Source organism: Lycorma delicatula, chromosome 5 (genome assembly GCF_047948215.1).
Source record: "Lycorma delicatula isolate Av1 chromosome 5, ASM4794821v1, whole genome shotgun sequence".
Taxonomy (NCBI): Eukaryota; Metazoa; Arthropoda; class Insecta; order Hemiptera; family Fulgoridae; genus Lycorma; species Lycorma delicatula.
This window is the reverse complement of record NC_134459.1, coordinates 150,183,371-150,189,370: the sequence shown is the minus strand read 5'-3', so window position 1 is coordinate 150,189,370 and position 6,000 is coordinate 150,183,371.

Genomic DNA, 6,000 nt, shown 5'->3' with positions numbered 1-6,000 from the left:
TTATCACTCCTGCTTCGTCCCTTTAGTAATTCTACTTCCCAAATAACAAAATTCTTCTACCTCCATAATCTTTTCTCTTTATATTTTTACATTCAGTGGTCAATCTTCATTATTTCTTCTACATTTCATTACTTTTGTTTTGTTCTTGTTATTTTCATGCGGTATTTCTTGCGTAGGACTAAATCCATGCCGTTCACTGTTTCTTCTAAATCCTTTTTACTCTCGGCTATAATTACTATATCATCAGCAAATCGTATCATCATTATATCTTTTCACCTTGTACTGCTACTCCGGATCTAAATTGTTCTTTAACATAATTAACTGCTATTTCTACGTAAAGATTAAAAAGTAATGGGGATAGGGAACATCCTTGTCGGACTCCCTTTCTTATTACAGCTTCTTTCTTATGTTCTTCAATTATTACTGTTGCTGTTCGGTTCCTGTAAATGTTAGCAACTGTTCTTCTATCTCTGCATTTGAACCCTAATTTTTTTTAAAATGCTGAACATTTTATTCCAGTCTACGTTATCCTTTTCTAGGTCTATAAATGTCAAGTATGTTGGTTAGTTTTTCTTTAATATTCCTTCTACTATTAATCTGAAGGCTAAAATTGCTTCCCTTGTCCCTATACTTTTCCTGAAACCAAATTTGTCTTCTCCTAACACTTCTTCCATTCTCCTTTCAATTCTTCTGTACAGAATTCTAGTTAAAATTTTTTATGCATGACTAGTTAAGCTAATTGTTCTGTATTCTTCACATTTATCTGCTCCTGCTTTCTTTGGTATCATGACTATAACACTCTTTTTGAAGTCTGATGGAACTTCCCCTTTTTCATAAATATTACACGCCAGTTTGTATAATCTACCAATTGGCACTGCACAGTAGTTCTACAGGTATTCCATCTATTCCAGGAGCCTTTCTGCCATTCAAATCTTTTAATGTTCTCTTAAATTCAGATCTCAGTATTGTTTCTCTTCTTTCATCCTCTTTGATTTCTTCTTCTTCCTCTGTAACACCATTTTCAAATTCATTTCCTCCTTTTAACTCTTCAATATATTCCACCCACCTAATGACTTTGCCTTTCGTATTATAAATTGGTGTACCATCTCTGTTTAACACATTATTGGATTTTAATTTACGTAACCCAAAATTTTCCTTAACTTTCCCTATGCTCCATCTATTTTACCAATGTTCATTTCTCTTTCCTCTTCTGAACACTTTTCTTTAATCCACTCTTCTTTTGCTAGTTTGCACTTCCTGTTTATAGTATTTCTTAATTGGCGTTAGTTCCTTTTACTTTCTACATCACTAGCATTCTTATATTTTCTACATTCATTCATCAGCTGCAATATATATCGTCTGAAATCCAAGGTTTTCTTTTTGTTAGGCCCAAGCTCGCTTCTGCTGATTTAAGAATTTCCTTTTTAACATTCTCCCATTCTTCTACATTATCTACCTCATCTTTTTTACTCAGACCTCTTGCAATGTCCTCCTCAAAAATTTTCTTTACCTCCTCTTCCTCAGCTTCTCTAAATTCCATCGATTCATCTGACACCTTTTCTTCAGGTTTTTAAACCCCAATCTGCATTTTATTATCACTAAATTATGGTCGCTATCAATGTGTGCTCCAGGGTAAGTTTTGCAGTCGACGAGTTGATTTATAAATCTTTGCTTAACCATGATATAATCTATCTGATACCTTTCAGTATCGCCTGGCTTTCTCCATGTGTATATTCTTCTATTATGATTTTTAAACTGGGTGTTGTCAATTACTAAATTATACTTTGTGCAAAACTCTTTAAGTAAGTCCCCTCTTTCATTCCTTCTGCCCAGCCCGTATTCACCCACTATATTTCCTTTCTTGCCTTTTCCTTTTCCAATACTTGCATTCCAATCTCCAACTATTATTAAATTTTCATCTCGTTTTATGTGTTTAATTGCTTCATCAATTTCTTCGTATACACACTCTACCTCATCATCATCATGGGCACTTGTAGGCATATAGACGTTAACATTTGTTGTCGGCTTAGGTTTTGATTTTATCCTTAGTACAATGATTCTATTGCTATGCATTTTGAAATGCTCTACTCTCTTCCCTATCTTCTTGTTCGTTACGAAACCTACTCCTACCTGCCCATTATTTGAAGCTGAGTTAATTATTCTAAAATCACCTGACTAAAAGTCATTTTCCTCTTTCCATCGAACCTCACTAATTCCTACTACATCTACATTTATCCTATCCATTTCCCTCTTTAAATTTTCTAACCTACCAACCTTTTTTAAACTTCTAACATTCCACGCTCCAACTCGTAGAATGTTATTTTTTAATTTTCTGATGACCCCTTCCTTAGTAGTCCCCACCTGGTAAACCAAACGGGGGACTAGTTTACTTCCAGAATATTTTTCCAAGGAAGGCACCTCCATCATTGCTTTATGAAAATGCAAAGAGCTACATTTTCTGGGAAAAAAAGCAGCTGTAGTTTTCCGTTGCTTTCAGCTGCGCAGTACTCAGACGACTGAGTGATGTTGATATGGCGGTTTAAGTCGTCCTGACGTACACCCTTAACAATTACTGAAAGAGCTGCTGCCCTCTTTCAGGAATCATTCCTTAGTCTGGCTGTCAGCAGATACCTCTCCAATATGGTTGCTCCTTCGGTCCAGCTATTCTGTATCACTGAGCACTCAAGCTCCCTCACCAACAGCAAAGTCTCATGATTCATAGAGGGAGGAATACTTACTATTTTGTCATAAAAAATTGATCTTGTGCTTATCAGTGATAATTTAATAGTCATTTACTACAGCAAAATATACCTCACCAAAACATGAGATAGCATGAATTAAAACTATTTGTTTTTGTACTGTATACAATAAGAAATATTTATAAGTATGCTAAAATGATAATAAATTTGAAATGTGGAAAGACTTTTTGCTTCTTATGAAAATAGTTAAACACACTATTGGAGAATTAAATGAGCCTAATGATACGAGAAAATAGTAATAATGCTTTGCACAGCGACTGTCTGCCTCGTGCAAGTAACCTTTTATTTTCTTCGTATGCACCTCACGTGATTGAAATATATAACTACTTTTGTAACTGCTCTAATGGATTGGGCTGAGAAATTTGAAATCATTTTTGACAATCATAACTTAGTGTTGCATTTTGTTTAATCACTGCAGCACAGCAGAATTATCTCATTAATATTTTGCTTAAATTTTTTATTAAATCAAGATTTCACATTAGTTATGTAAAATTGTTGTATTTTGTTGTAATATAAAATGCGTTTGGAAAGTCGCTATGCAGTATGCTTTAGAATTGTGTGGTGCATTCTGTGTTTTCAGCATTAGATTGTTTGCCCTGTGGGTTCGTTGGGCGTTGCTCAGTAATGAAGTACGACGTCAGTTGTTGAATTGTGATTGAATGCGCTTTGTTTTTCAGAATCAATAGTTGCGAGAAACGTAATGGTTCTTTTGATAGAGGAATGCATTTTTTTCGTTGAACATGTCTTTTGTGAACATGAAAAGTATACAGAATTATTGAAGCATAAGTTTTCTGAAAAGTGTTGAAATACTCCGATTTGTCATTGCAATGTAGTTTGAACTTTTATCAAAACATTTCAGGGAACAGGCTCTGTTGAAGATGCTGATCAATGTGACCACCTAAACTAAACAAACAGAAGCTGCTTGATATTTTGAATGTTATGGCTGAAAGTCTGTACAAGTCAATGCGTACGTTAGTGTAGCAGCAATATATCAGACTTGTTATTGCACATAAAGCTGTAAGAAAAGAACTAAAACTTTTACCCTACAAAGAAATGTTTGTACAACTACTGAAACCTACAGATCATGCCAATAGACTAAATTATTGTCAATGGTTTAAACGTTTTACTGACCAAAATTCCATAGCTATCCTCAACATTACATTTTTTACACAAGAAATGTGATTTCATCTGGGAAGGTTTATTAATTCACAAAGGACACGACTGTGGTCAGCAACTAACCCCCATGAATTACATGAAGGGAAAAAAGTCTGGCTTGGTGTGAGTAGAACGTGCATTGTGGGTCCAATCTTTTTTGAAAATACAGTTAATAGTGGTCGTTATTGTGGTGATTTAAAAAAACTTCATTAGTTAGTTAACAGAAGTGGAAATTAAGTATGATTTATCCATTAACATGGCACCACAGCGCACACAGCTAACAGGTCAATGACTTTTACGATATTTCTGTAGTGAATGAATCATTTTGAGGGGTTTGTGGCCTGCAGTGTATCGCAACAAATCATGCACCATTGACGAACAAAAAACCGCAACATTAGCATATGTATGAGACATTCCAGTTACTGTAATATCCATTTCTATAAAATAATGAAACAAAAATACAAAGTAATAATTAAGAAAGTTTCATCTTTACACTTCCATAATTCCAGTACACAGCACCCCGACGGGGAGTCTTATTCTTTAAGACTTTGGGGGTTGGCGTCCCCACGGGCCTAGCCTCTGCAGCTATTCTTCCTACTATACAGTGAGCTGCAGAACACTTTACATTATACACATATACTACACCAAGAACACTACATAAATTACAACATACACACTTACACAATTACATAACAACATCCTACACTGATATTTCTTACATTAACACTCGGTGGTGTTGCGACATCTTAAGAAACGCAACCGTAACCCAAGGTGGGAACAAATCGTGCCGACGGGTGAATGGCTCTACGTAGTGAGTCTTGAACGATGTCCTCTGGGCACCAGGGCGAACCCAGTTGTACTTAGCTCTAGCTCCAGTACGCGTGCGCTCTGCTGGAGTGGTCCATTTTTCGCCGGTACTCGTGGGACCAAAATTTCAGTTCCAACAATAAACACAATGATGGTTGGTGGTCCATCTGAAACAACCACCAAATTATGTCTTGCGAAGAGACCTCGGTCAGCTGTATCTGACGAGGATAAAAGTCCTATGGAAGAGAACTACAAATCTTTAAACATGAACACTAAAAATATTCGATTCATTGTTCTCCGAAATAGTCAGGAAGGTGGCTCCCTCCAAAAGGTTTCACCCTTCCTTATAAATAAAACTCTAACAGCTGCAAGTGGCTCCCCTAAGAATATCAGGAAATTACGTGACGGATCGATTCTGGTTGAAACATTCAACGATGAACAGAGTCGATCTATCTTACGTCTCCGTAATATGGGTGGCATAAATATAAGCGCAGAATGCCACAAAACGCTAAATACGAGCCGGGGTGTCATTTTTTGTAGAGACCTTCTAGATATAGATATCTCTGAAATAGTTGACGAGCTTTGCCACCAAGATGTTGTTGAAGTGAAACGTATAATGAAACGGCAGAATGGAACAGAAGAACCGACACCGTCTCTTATATTAACATTCAGTCTCCCTGTTCCACCAGAAAAGATTAAAGTGGGTTACCTCTCGGTTCGGGTACGACCATTCATACCCAACCCACGGCGATGTTTCAGATGCCAAGGTTTTGGTCATACTACAACATCTTGCACGAAAACTGAGATCTGTGCTCGATGTGGTAAAGAAGGTCACAACGACACTAACTGCGAAGAAAGTGAAAAATGTGCAAACTGCAGTGGTCCACATACAGCCCGCTCCCGAGATTGCCCAACTTTTAAAGAAGAAAAGGCAATTCTCAAAATCTGTACGGAGCAAAAACTATCTTTTCCGGCTGCACGTAGAGAATATAAAAAGATAAACAACTCACGGAACCTGGTTAAACCAGACGTATCTTTTGCCACCGCTACAACTAAACAAATTCCTACAAATGCTAATAATCAGCAGTGCGGATCCTGCAATGAGCTTAAAAAACTTGTTCAGATGCTATCTGATCAAGTAGCTTCACTTACAGCCACTATCTCAGAGCTGACAAAAATGAATAAAAAGTCCTCCGTCGCAGCTAGTGAATCAAACAGTATGATACATACGAAAGTTCCTATTCCCAAAATCGTACCGCCACGAATTGCGACTCTCACA